We start from the raw sequence: 14,774 nt of genomic DNA, 5'->3' as shown, positions 1-14,774 counted from the left end.
GTTTCATGTTTCCTTGATGGGCTTTTATAGGTGAAGAAATGTGACTCAATTCATAGGGTGAGATTTATGTAAATTTGTAATGTCTGCAAGGTTGTAGTTTTGGATCTCGCATAAACTGTCATCCAACATCGCTTTCAGTTCTCTCATTTGAGGAGACTGATCAGATGTCCGGAATTATAATTCAAGAGAACTCTGGATATCAGAATATCCTTGACCAGAAAATGTTCGATTTTGGGTGCGCAATCACGTTGCAGATGCTGAATATTTCGAAATACTACTTTACCATCTTATTAGGAAAAAAAATGATTGGAAGAAAAGTTTATACAATAACAAAAGCCACCCATCATTACTGGCAGTTTCTTGTGCATAGCACAGTTTCCCTTTAGATTTAGGTCTTGTTCTTTTGGGCCAAACTTCAGGTTTAAGTCTTAAGCACGTTTTAGCTTGAAAAGGAAGCAGAAAGCTCTCTCTATGCACTTTTAGAAGTTACAGTAGTCTGTTCTATTGTTGTTGAAGAACTTTGATGGTTGAATCTCTGTTGTGTTTGCTCTTTCAATTTGGGACTTTCGGTGGCCACATGGGCCTGAAAAGCATATTCTGGTGGAAGCCCACAAGACTCCATGAGAGGAGTGTGAAAGAGGATTGTTTGAGATGCTTAACATGTTCTTGAGTATGAAAATTGGAAACAAGGAAGAAAGATCAAGCCGTCAAAACAAGGAAAAGAGAGAGCAAGAAAATTAGAATGAGAGTGGTTTTCGAGTGACACGCCGTTTGCCAATCGTTCCATTCGACCTACCGCAGCCCTCCTGATGGTGAGGCTAAGGTAGTCCCGGTGCACCGCTCTCCTCAAATCATTGTCTGGACAATGGAAATTCTCGGGTTTCGACCGATTGAATTCTTACCTAGCGCCATAGTTCTTGTATCTGAATTGACAGATGATGGTGCATCAAGAAATGAATTAGAACTTGACAATTGGGTTCTAAAACTCATGCAATGAATCCACTAATGTCAACACAAGTTCTTTTCGAAAGAATAAGAGCAAGTGTTTGATTGACAAAAGGGAAGGAATTGCTGGTAAATTTTGTCTGTCGGATGTTTGTTCGTGTCTTTTCCATTTTGGGTGTGTTCACGGGTGGTTGGTCTCTTTAAATGACCGTCTCCGCTTTTTGAAATTTGATGCAGACTCCATAGTCAACACCTTCGATAACTATACCTCGAGTTTGACGGTAATAACTGTCCTGCTGTTTCTATCCTTGCCGTCAATGTTAATGCTTCTCGACTCAACCAACATTGACTTGATTGAGATCGACTCGACTACCGTTCAGACGGAGGAAAACTGTTCCCGCCTTGTCGATTTAATTCTATTAGATTCTCATAATCAATACTGGTGTTTGATTATTGATTGTATTCATGATCAATAACATGTTCTATTAATCCGTCTATACTCATCCTCCTGGTTCAGTTCTCAATTCTACTTTGGAACCGTATTGGACCGGATCGAGTATATATACTTTTTTTTTATATTTTTATTTCTTCGAAAAAATTAGTAAATGGTGAACTAAATGCTAAGTGAAGCACATTTTGTGATTCATCTTTTTCAATTTGAGAATCATTGCATATATATTACTTAATTCAACAAGAAAAGATAGCATCAAGTAGTGGGAAAAAAGAAGTGATCGGTTCAATTAGACCAGACTGGCGATCCAGTTCGGTTCCCGGATCTAGGACCAACCAAACCGGTCCCTGGTTCCCAATTTTGGGAACTGATCACCTTAGAACCGAACCGAACTGGAAACCGATAACCCCTATTAAATTTCATTAACTTCAACTCTTTGATCAAAATTGACTCCTTTAGGATGCAAACAGATTCACTTCAGAAAAATATGAGCAATTGAATTAAATGCCTAGTCAACAGGTAGCCATTTGACAAAGGCTCACATGTTTCATCATAAAGTAGTTCAATCATCGTAAATATTTTGATTATGATTATAATGTTTTACGACGTTTTACAACGACTTATTTCATTTTGTCGTAAGCTTGTGCAAAACGTTGTAATAATCTAAATAATCTAATTTTTTAACCTTTTATAAAGCATTACAACTTTTTCTTGTAACCTAACTACCCTAATATATATTTTATTTTACGACATTTTCTAAGGGTTTTCAATTTTTCATTGTAAAACAGTTCAAAACGCGGAATCATGGGTATTTAAGTAATCCAATTTTTGGTACTATATGACGTTTTACATAACAGTTTGAAATTTTTTTTGTAACCCAATGCAAAAGGTTGTAAAAATTAAAATATCCTAATTTTTATTAATTTACAACATTTCGTCGTAACGTAATTCAAAAACAACGTAAATATTCTGATATTTCGATGATTTTTCGATGATTAATATTTTATGACATTTTACAAAGGTATACGACGTTTTACATAGTAGTATGGCGTTTTGTTGTACCCTAATGCAAAACTTCGTAAATATCTAAATGTCCTACTATTTATTAATTTACAAAGATTTGTAAAGGCTTACGACACATCCTAAACTTTTTAATATTTTAATTATTAATATTTTATGACGTTTTACAAAGGCTTACTACGTTCTGTCTTAACCCAATGCATAATGTCGTAAATATTTATGTTAAATATTTTACGATGTTTGAGAAAGCATTAGGACGCTTTGTCGTTATCCAATGCAAAATGTTACAAAATATTTAAATCTCCTAATTTCCAGTAATTTACTACATTCTTAAAGTGTTTCGTTTTACCACAGTTCAAAACGTCGCAAATATATTGGTATTTGATAACATTTTACAAAAGCTTACCATATTATATTCTAACCGCAAAACGTCACAAATACTTAAATAATCTAAATATGTTCGACGATGTTTTACAAGGGCTTACGACGTTTTGTTGTAACCCAATTTAAATCGTCATAAATATTTCGATGTTTAGATATATTTATTTTTTAATAATTTACGACTTCGTGCCAAAACTATTGACTTCTCGGCATGACGTCGTTCAAAAATTGGAAAAATATTAAAGATATTATTTTTTCGACAGTTGAGAATGGCTTACAACATTCATCATAAGCAAAATAAACCCTAATTTAAATTTTGGGATGTCTTGCAAAGGCTTATGACATATTGTCATTACCTTAGTTAATTTAAAATGCTGCAAATATATCAGTCTGTTCTAGTTTCTAAAATCTTACGAAGTTTTATAAAGATTAACAATTTTTTTCCGTACCCACGAACCAAATATATTCGATGACTAAATATCTACTATTTCACGACGTTTTATATAGCTCTTATTGTGGTGCACTAATGTTCTTTTTTGTTTTAAGTTCTAGTAATTTCTTCAATTTGTGATGTTGGCACACGGAAAGCAAAACAATTTGCTAAAGTTATTCGTGCAAGAAATTACTAAAATTGTCAACACACATTTCAGATTCACCAATATTTCATCTGGATATGCAAACGAAGAATTGTTGCCGCTTATTATAGAAATGCACTTGATAATAAATAGCTACCTTAAAAAAGAAAAAAAAAGATAACTTAAAAATAGAAGGCATCTTCTTGTCGCCGGTCAAAGCGACCACAGGCTTGCCCCTGTGGCCGCCATTCACATACGGGGAACGGGGAGATGGGGAATTCGAAACCCTCTTCTTCAGATAACGGGGTTTATGGGTTTTGGGGTTTCTCTGGGTGGGCTCACTAGGGGCCCACCAAACCTTTCATAAGTGAACTCCTCATAAGTGAACTCCAAACTCCTCACTAGGATAACTTAAAATATCCTAATGTTTATTAACTTACAATATTTTCGTGTGATTTATAACGTTTTGTTGTAACGTAATTCAAAAGCAACGTAAATATTCTGATATTTCGATGATTAATATTTTATGAAATTTTACAAAGGTATACGACGTTTTACGCAGCAGTACGGCGTTTTGTTTTGCCCCAGTGCAAGACGCCGCGAATATCTAAATGTCCTACTATTTATTAATTTACGAAGATTTCTAAGGGCTTACGACACGTCCTAAAACTTTTTAATAATTTAATGATTAATATTTTACGACATTTTACAAAAGTTTATTACGTTTTGTTTTAACCCGATGCATAATGTTATAAATATTTATGTTAAATATTTTACTGTGTTAGAGAAAGCATTAGGACGCTTTGTCATAATCCAATGCAAAATGTTATAAATATTTAAATCTCCTAATTTCCAATATTTAACTACATTCTTAAAGTGTTTCCTTGTACCACAGGTCAAAACGTCGCGAATACATTGGTATTTGATAACATTCTACAAAAGCCTACAATGCTATGTTCTAACCACAAAAACATCGCAAATACGTAAATAATTTAAATATGTTTGACGATGTTTTACGAGGGCTTACGACGTTTTGTTGTAACCCAATTTAAATCGTCATAAATATTTCAATGTTTAGATATAGTGATTTTTAATAATTTACAATGTCGTGCCAAAACTAATGACCTCTCGGCAATAACATCACTCAAAACATTGGAAATATATGAACGATATAATTTTTTCGACAGTCGAGAATGGCTTACAACATTCATCATAAGCAAAATAAACCCTCATTTAAATTTTAGGATGTCTCGCAAACTGTCACACCCTTAGTGTCTCAATAAGGCTCCACCCATCGAATCAGCGGGTATGCTCCCGAGCTTAGCTTAAGTGGGGAACCTCGTAATTCGGGCGCAAAACACGTCGCGGACCAAACGCGGGTGTAAATCCTACACCGGCTTTTTCTTCACGCCATGCAGCTTCCGGCGCTTCCGACTCTTTCAAACCCGGAACTTCTGATATTTCCACGACGCACGGGCATTAACATTTAGATTTGCTTATGATTTTTTTTTTCCCGTAATTTCCCGAAATTCGGATGATATTGTATGTCTGACAAGAAAGTGAGGCAAAAGAAGAAGAAGAAGAACCCTATTGGCTTTACTTTGGAGCGCGAAGAGAAACGGACGAGAGATCCAACAGGGAACCACAAAGCAATTTCGAACCGCTGGCGTTGGGCCGGACGCGGTCCACATCATCCAAATGGGCCCATACCGACGCAGACAGATAGAGATAGAAAGAGAGAGAGAGAGAGCCACTCCAAAATTCCAAATCGCAATCCGAACAAAAGTTGACTCCGACAAGAGAAAACATTGGGGAGACAATAAATAATGTAAATAAGTAAATAAATAATAGTATAAATAAATAAATGGTTAAACCAAATAGAGGGCAAGAAATTTAATCAATGGAGCGAAGAAAAGAAGAGGTTCGAAAAAGCGCCACTTGTGGTGGCCCCGCCATCCCTCTCCCCAAAGTCAAAGCAAGACCCCACGTTTTCACCTTTCCACCTGATGACCGGCTGCTCCTCTTCTCCCCACTTCGCCCCACCGTGATATTTATGGGCCCCTTGCCATCGTGCTGACACGTGTCCCCTACTCTAGAAATAGGGATTTTGTCGACAATTTAGATGCAGCTTTTCAATATAAGTATATATATCGGGTGTTTTATGTGATTAGTGTTTGCATGGTAAATTTGTGCGTACCCGTTAGGCTCGTCAAATAGGTGAGTCGGATAGGATCGAAAATGGTCCGATCCAAATTGACTTATTCAACCCATTTTGACATATTTTCATGCAATGCAAATTTAGTGATCCATATCGATCCAATTGATACCCAACATATTCGATCCGAACCATATTGGTAAAATACTTCCATAACTAAACAAATTTAGGAAAACTCATACCAATACTAAGGTGAGAGTGCCGTGTGAGCGAGCGCGAAATTAAGTGAGAGCGAGAGAGAGTGAAAAGGGAGTGTAAATTGTGAACCCATTTAACACTCATACTATCAAATTATTTCATTCGTATTTTAGCTCCATAAAAGTTCAAGAAACCTCTATTTTTGGCCATATTTACTTTACATTATGATGGCGGGTTGATTTATATTATATCTGAGTTATAGAAAAAAAAAAGAACCGATCTAAATTTTCGAGATAAGTGCATTGGAAATCCTAAAACTTGTTATAAAAGTGCAATTGAAACATAAAACTTTCAAAAAGTGTAATTAAGTCCTAAAACTTGTCACGAAAGTTCAAATCGAGCCATAAAACTTTCAAAAAATGAAATATAATCGAGTCCTCAAACTTTCAAAAAATGCAATCAACAGGAGGACTCGATCAAACCAATTTGATAAGTTTTAGGACTTGATTGCACCACATTTACCGTGACAAGTTTTCAGTGTTGATTGCACTTTTCAAAAAATTTAAGATTAAATTGCATTATGACGACAAATTTTAGGACTTTAAATGCACTTATCCCCGATTTTTTTTCACCGAACAGCACTGCACGAGCAAATCGCTAGTTGCATACTCGTCGTATTTCTCCAAATCATTATCTACGGATGCGGAAAAAGGAAATGAAATTTAACAAGCGTTTTGAAAAATTTCAAAACACTAATTAAAATTATGTTTCTCTTTCTTGTCTTAAGCGTGAGCAATATGATAACGTAAGCTGGAATTATATTCCCTTGGGGTGTGTCCAAAACCGCCGTCTGCCAAGGCGCGTCGCTGGATTAAGGGGGGTACGGCTCACCTACCGGTTACCGGCTCGACCGGTCGCTCCTGGGGTCCCACGTCGCGTGCCCGGATTCAAAGGGGCATTTACGAACCTGCCACCAACGTGTGGGCAAGGTCAACGTCATTCCCACTTCAGCGGAGGACCGACGCCGACACTCGAGAGATCTCGGCCGCCCATCCCTTGTGAAGGGAGGACATCTCCGCCGTCAATTTACTGAGCTCGCAAAAAGAGCTCACGCCATGCTCTGGGCTACCGAGTACCAATTCACCCGTGTCGCTGAAACTTGCATAAAATATTTTGAGTTAATATCACAAAAAAATTCCAAATTAGTATATCTGTAACAAATTAATCTCAAATTAATTTTTTGACCACTAAAAACTCCAAACTGGTACACCTGTGATAAATTTACCCTCAATTAGTTTTTATTAAATTTTACCGTCAAATTGTTGAGTTAAATGGCACGTGACAGTTGACGGGTGTAACAGTTTGGGATTTTATCCTCCGTTTCTCACAAATGTACAAGTTTGTGAATTTTCGTAGTATTTATCCAATTTAACGGAAATTAACGGAGGGTAAAATTATCACAAATGTACCGGTCTAGGGTTTTTGGTGGTCAAAAAATTAGTTTGAGGTAAATTTGTTTCAGGTGTACTATTTGGGGTTTTTGGTAGTCGAAAAATTAGTTTGAGATAAAATTGTCACAGGTGTACCAGTTCGGGGTTTTTCGTAATATTAACCCAAATATTTTTCACTCATGAAAAATTTTGTAATATTTACATTATGAATTTACAAAAATAAAAACATGCTGTATTTCGCCATACAAGTAGCTCATCTACTTTGATATTAGATAATTAAAATAGTCCATGGTATTGTGTCGTGTGTAATTGTGTAAGTTTAATCGATTATATATATAAAGCAAAACTTTAAGTTTGTTTAACTAGTAATTGCACTTTTTTTTTTTTAAAAAAAAGTAGTAATTGCACTTATATAGATGCTATGAACATGTTTAGGATAATGTTAACATGCTTACGTTGGTAAGGGGTGGTTCTCTCGGTTAGGAGGGGGTTTATATTTTAGGATAAAATAAGATAAAGATCATTAATCGAGGAGTTATTATATTTTAGGATTGAATAAGTGTAATTGTCCAAAAGGTTTTAAATTTACTGTGCGGCGGCCAATTTAGTCATAAACACACGATATATGTGTTGACTTGTTCTCAAACCATGACTGATTTCTTGTGCTCCTGTAGATTTATTTGTACTTTTAGATGGTGCATTCGTTCATGAAATTTAAGAAAATACCAAAATTGTAGCTCGCTTTTGAGCCAAATATCACTGCCATACCTCTATTTTCAAAATTACTTTTATCATACTTTTAGACAATACACAATCGTAAAAAGACCGTATTATACCCCTTAAAAAGAATAGTTAAGCCCCAAATTCCCCTCAACTTCCTGGCTTCAATCACTCGACGTTCTCATCACCCACCTCTGTGCATCGTGCCCCGCTGTTGCTAATCCTCGTGCCCGGCTGTTGCTAACCGCCATCCCGTCTTGACAGCTCTAATCCCGTCCTGAATCCTGTGTTGTTAAAATCATATAGTTCGATTCAATTCACACATAAAACGATGTGATTTACGGTTATGAATTAGAGATGCGTTAGAATCATGAATGTATCTCGTGATGTGATGGGATACGATTTGGTACCATATGCCACGATTTGATCGGACTCCTAGAAGTCCAATTGCTGGGCTCCAAAAGTTTTGACATTAAAGCTTTATACACATTACATGTTGCGAATGCTTAAATATTGCAATTTTATTGATAGAGGCATCATCTTCTTGAATTTCTGAGTGAAAACCATTTATTTGTATGTCTTATTACATTTTTTTTCCATATGTTCGCAACTAATATTTAAGATTTGGTAAGATGTCCTTCTTTTAAGTTATTCTAAAAGTTTCCGTTGAATGTTATGATTCACAAATGGAGACTCAACTTGAAAAATGAATATTACGATCCATAATTTGAATCTCGGTTTGACAACATTGTCGGCAACCACCGCTGCTCCGGCCTTGCTCTATGCCTCAACCATCACCTGGCTTGTCACTCGCAGCCTCGACTCCCTTCTCTTCTCCCTGTCGTCCGTTGTTCGCAGCTTGGACAACCATGACGAGGTCGGCAACCTCAGTCGTGGTTATCGACCTTGATCATGGTCGTTAGTGACCTCAGATCAAGGTCGCTGCGTTGCCACTCAGCATCAACCTCATTCCAAGGTCCAGCCAACACTGACAACCTCAGTCGAGGCCATCCCTGGCTTTGATGGAGTCGATTTGAGTTCGTGGACGCCACGGTGATCTCTTATTTGGTGACGATCAACGGCAATAGGTGGTACGGTAGCTGAGTTAGGGTTGAGTTGAGTATGAGGGGTTTCTAATGGTGGTGGATTCGAAATTTGGATATGGGTATTTTTGGAACGAAAATGACAATTTCGTAAATAAAAACAATAGAATTTGGTGTCCGCGTACAAATTAGAATTTGTAAAAAAAATAGAGCTGTGAGAATAGTCATAAAATGAAAAAAATGAGCAATAATATTAGTATTTTCCCTTTTCAAAGTTTTCTCCGGGGTAATTGTCATGTTGAAATGTTAATATGACGTCGGAGGTCCAATCGACATTTTTGACTGCTAAAATTTTCTAATTAGAATTCAAAGTCTATCATTCTACTAAAAAGGAGCATGTTCCTTCTAGTCCCTTTGACAAGTTAGATCGGTCAAATAAGAACTTTTTCCTTATTGATACCGACCTAATGGTTAACCTAAACCAATCCTTTTGAATTTTTTTTTTTAAATGCCGTGATTGATACGATCCTTATTTTTATGCAATTGCCTAAGGTTTGGTACCTCACAATTCTACCATGCAATCCTTTTGACTAGGCTATTTTAGGAAGCAATACAGAAAACGCTATTTCGGATAAATCGAAGCGTCCATTTCGAACGATTTGTGTACATCATACTTCTCACGTATTTGGGTGTATTATAAAAGTAGGACGCTATATCGGGCTCAACATGTAGGTCAAGTTAAAATACTCGTAATAAAACAAAAATAAAGTACTAAATAATTTCATAGTTACTTTTTTCTCCTATACGGGTACTAATTTTACTAATTAAAGTTGCCAATTGTATATATACACACACACATGTTGCAAAATTGTTGCCCATTGAAATAATTTATTCTCTCCTTAAACTCAATCTCCACATTGGAAATTGCGGAATACTAAGCTCCGTTTATTTCGTAGAAAATGAATGATTTGAAAAATATTTTCTTAAACATAATTTCTTGTATCGCTGACAAAAATGAATGAACAAATAGACATAAATTGTTATTGATAATGAAAACTTTTTCCACCGACTAATTATTTCAAATTATACAAGCGATCATTTTTAATTTTTTTTAAATCATTCATTTTTCGCTAAACAAACGGAGTCTAAGAGGAAAAATTATTTAATATAGAGATTACGAGTGATAAATCTCGTTAATAAGAAATTAACGCATATAAAAGTATAGCAACACATGGTCAACATTCTCCTAACAACTCCTCAAATGCAAGAATTAGTAGTATCTCTCAACATTGAGATGCTATAGCTACGTGGCAACCACTTAGTCTTATGAAATAATTTGTAAATACATAGATATTCCTAATTTAAAAATAAAAATAATAGGAGAGCTTACTTCTCAGATGGTTATTGGTCAAGAGATCAGACCAGGGTTACGCCGGCAGTGAATATCCAATTGTTCTGTCTGTATTCCACCGTCCGAAAAGAAGAGAAAAATGAAAGCGATTATTATTTTTGTTCTTTTATTTTCGGCCAATTTTTCGTTTTCAGAGTTCGATTAATCTCGGCATCTGTTCGTGGAATGCTAGACCGTCATAGTGAAATCCAAAGTAACATATAATAATAAAAGAGCTTATATACTTTTTTTTTATGAAGTGTCGTATCACCCTAATGACTATTCATCGACACTTTCTAGGAATTTATGCAGCATGTCATGTTCTATGAGGATACAACGGTGACGGCGGCGGCGGCAGCAGTGTCGATGACAATAAAAAAGATATTAGATGCGACGCGCTGCAATTGGAGATCGGTCCCTCAATGATCCACAGAACATCTATTCAAATTAGGTTATTCTTATTGGTGGGCGGTGGATCACGGAGATAGATAGGCTTCTCTTTAAGGCTTCGGATGTTTCGCGAAAAATAAATGATTTATAAAATATTTTCCTAAAAATGATTGCTTATATTGCTTGAAAAAGTGAAAGAAAGAAATTTTTTTTATTGTCCACAAAAATATTTAGATATAAAATATTGTCGATAATGAAAACATTTTTTATTGGTTAATTATTTCAAGCGATACAATCAATAACTTTTTAGATTTTTTTTTCAAATCTTTTATTTTTCGCGAAACAAATAGAGCCTAATTGTTAAAGTGAGAGAAAAAGGCCAAACGATGAGTTTAATTTGCAATTCAAACTTTATGCCACATTAGTTTGCTTTTGCATGTGATTTTCCTAAGATTCGTATTAATTGGTATAAGAGCAATTCACTATGATTCTTAATTGCGATCGAGCGGCGCCGGTGGTGACATCAGTTGTCGCAATCAAAAGGCGGAAGTGTGAACAAAGGCAACAATTCGAGTGAGAGATAAATTGCAGAAATTAAACCGGCCCACGGACGATTTATGCGGTTTGGCGATGCGCCCACATTAACGTGGAGAGAATGACCATCGAGATGATTCCACTATAATTAAGGTGGAGGAAATTATTATTATTGCAAAGTGTTTTCTCACCCTAGAAACCTCCAAAATCCACAAGAATCAATCACAAGAAAGTAGTTTTTCTGAAACTCTCAACTCTCTTGGACAATGATTCTCAAAGCACTTGTAATCTTTACGGCACGACCTCAGATTGCTCTCTCATCGCAAAGAACAATGCAAGTCGCCGAGGACGACGAAAAATTGAGTGGGGGAGAGTGCCACAAGTCCTTTGTAAGTGCCTCGATTCGGGCATCTCTAGAGCACATTGTTCGTGGCCCTTGGGTCCTTTCACATTTTCTTATTTTTCGTTAACTTCTAGACGGTGCTAATCTTAAGTACAAGTAGGCTCCGATTGTTTCGCGAAAAATAAATTTTTTAAAAGATATTTTACTAAAAATGATCGTTGTATCGCTTGAAATCATTAGTCAATAAAAAAAATATCTCCATTACTGACAATAATTAATGTCTAAATATTTTCATGGACGATGAAAATATTCTTCGTTTATTTATTTTTATAAGCGATTCAAGTGCTTGATGTACACTGCATTGTTGTTGATTAATACAACGTAGAGCATTTTCTCGCTAACCGTTTTCATTCTTGCTATTTCACAAACGATCTACAAATTATGCATACACACCTTAGTATCAAGGTATTGCGCCCTTGAGTCGGCCAGCGTACAATCATTATCGAGGATAGTAAACGCGGCACAGTCCTTTGAATAGTGTCAACGGGTAGATTGTGGTACCTGGCCACCTCGCCAATTGAGAAAATATTTTAGTGATTTTATAGCGTGGCAAATATTTTCCAAAAGGAGAATATTTTCCGCCAAACGAACGAAGCCTTAGCGATTTTGTAGGGTGGCATCAACGGCTAATGCGACAGGCATTTTTTTACTTACATCCATTCACAAATTGACACATGTCAATTGATGTGGAATTAAATAGCATAATTAAAAATTGCTTCTTCTTCCTTCTTCAATTGCTAGCTCCTTATTCTTCAACTAGCCAATGGCCATGGACGACGAGCTAGCCAAGCCAAATTTGGAGGCACCTACCGTGGACTAATGGCGTCACTAGCCACGGATGAGCAAGGGTCGCGGCATGGCCGAATTTCTAGATTTAGAGCCTTGGCCGCGAGCGCTTATCATGGGCGCAGAGCAGTGGCTGGCCATATATGCCACGAGTGAAGACAGCTCCCGAGATAGATCTGGAGGCACCGGCCATGGATGAGCCGGCTAGCCAGGGACAAAAAGAGGAAGATGAAGCATAGTGGTAGGCCATGGATGAAGAGAGAAGACAAGGCCGACCATGGCTTGGTCGTACAACAGTGCTGGTGACTTCAGCGGTGGCGACTATGGGTGGAGGCGCGGGCCGAACGCATTCAGGCATCGGCATTGCTTGTCCATGGCCGATCTCTGCGGTATTTATAGACGAGCCATCGATTGTGGCTGACCCTTCCGATGTGTCTTCAGATTTGTAAATGAGCCGCCATTTAGATTTGGAGGCACTTGTTCGAAAAATTTAAAGAACATACATGAAAATGAGAATCGTTGGAAATTTGTTGGGAAAGATGAAAATATAAAATCAATTGTCTGAGGCGTGCAAGCATTGTCCTTGAGGATAATTCCGCCCATTAAAGTACGAAATTCGGTGCTATAGGCTCTAGCGGTTATTCTCTTACGATACAACGTACCTTTTTCTTTATTTTGCACAAAATATTAGAAGGAACATAAACAACTGAATTGTATGTATAACCCAACAAAAAAGGGCAAGAGCATTCAAATGAGAGTAAAGATATTAATGTTGTTATATATATGTATATATTTTCAATTATGATCGGAGTAACAATTAATAAGTAAATGAAAGAGAGCCGTTTTCCATCGTCAATTATTGTATTGAATTGAAAACCGTTACAAATGATTACTGACGTGGCACCACGAGATCACTGAATATTTTCTCTCGTCAACTAGCCTAGGCATCGGGCCAGGTGCTTGGTTCATCCGGGGATAAGCTAGGCCGCCATTTTCGATCTTCTGTCCCAATGCCAATCACTCCAGGTCTCCTCAAAACCTTCGAACTTGTGTTTAAGGGACAAACTTCAAGCCATATCACCATGAGTATTGCGAGGTTTGCCTACGTTGGCGAAAGAATAGCGCACAACGAACCTGATGTTTGCATCGCGAGTGAGAGCGCACAGTGGATTATTAAAATCCTAAATGCAAGTCGTGGCATTGGACCTCACATCGATGGCACGGGACATTGACGCAGCATTTACGTAGCCTTTGCTCTCCCACTTCAATATAGCTATTTTTGGGATGTGGTTCCTCCAGGTTCATATCCGTTGGTATCGTAGCAATCCAACGTGTTTCCTAGTCACAATCGAGTGGCAAGGATATATGGTGGCATTAGTGCTGGCGCGTTCAATCCAGCCATAGGATAAGGCTAGTGCACAACTGGCCCCTAGAGACGTACGGGATATGAAAACATGGTGAAACTTTGTTGCGACTCGAATCACACAATAAAGGCATAGGACCTCGCCGTAGGATTCATACGGCATTGGGCTCTTTCACCTTGATAGCTAACTTCTGGACCGTGATTTTCCCAAATCGCTAAACTTTCATAGCGCGTTATTATTTAAATTACATCGTCATGTATCCCCCTCTCCCACTATATATGTGATCATGGTGCGTCATTCTAATTCAATTCTCATTTCATGAGCTGTAGTACCTTATTCATTTTCATTTTCATCACTTATTGCAATTCTTTCTTCTGCTTCTGCTTCTTCTTCTTTTTTCTGCTTTTGTTTATGGAAACTCAAAGAAATAAATGTCACCCTCCATCTTATTCATAATTAACTAGTTATCTCCATAAAAAGACTCTAGATCTGTACTTGTGCATAAAGAATGACTCTTGATCGGTTTCCATGTTAAACATGATTAAGACATACATTAGTGTGCTCACCACATGCCAATTGCCATAAAGGGTGACCACCAACTGATTAATTAACATTTGAAACAACGTTTACTTCTTTATAAAGAAAGGAACAGCCACATACAATTCATGCCCACATGAGGATGTGACACCAGAAATATAATAATAATCTCCAACTTGTATTATTAAATTAATTTGACCAAAACCCATAAAAATTCTCCAACTTGTATTAAAGATGAAGCCACACAAATTTTGTTTCCATTTGCAATTTTAATAATTTCCACCCAAAAAGTCAAAAAATGGGAAGAGTGTGGGATCAGCCTCCTTCCTTAGATCCTCACCATATATATTTTATTTAAAAAGACATGATACTTCAAAAAGTGGCCCCTTTTTTCAACGCTCGATTAAATATTGAACAAAAGAAGTTTTAAT

This window comes from Syzygium oleosum, unplaced genomic scaffold (assembly GCF_021117445.2).
Source record: "Syzygium oleosum isolate NSW1041296 unplaced genomic scaffold, Sole_v2.1 Sole_v2.43, whole genome shotgun sequence".
Lineage (NCBI taxonomy): Eukaryota > Viridiplantae > Streptophyta > Magnoliopsida > Myrtales > Myrtaceae > Syzygium > Syzygium oleosum.
This window is presented reverse-complemented; position numbering follows the sequence as displayed.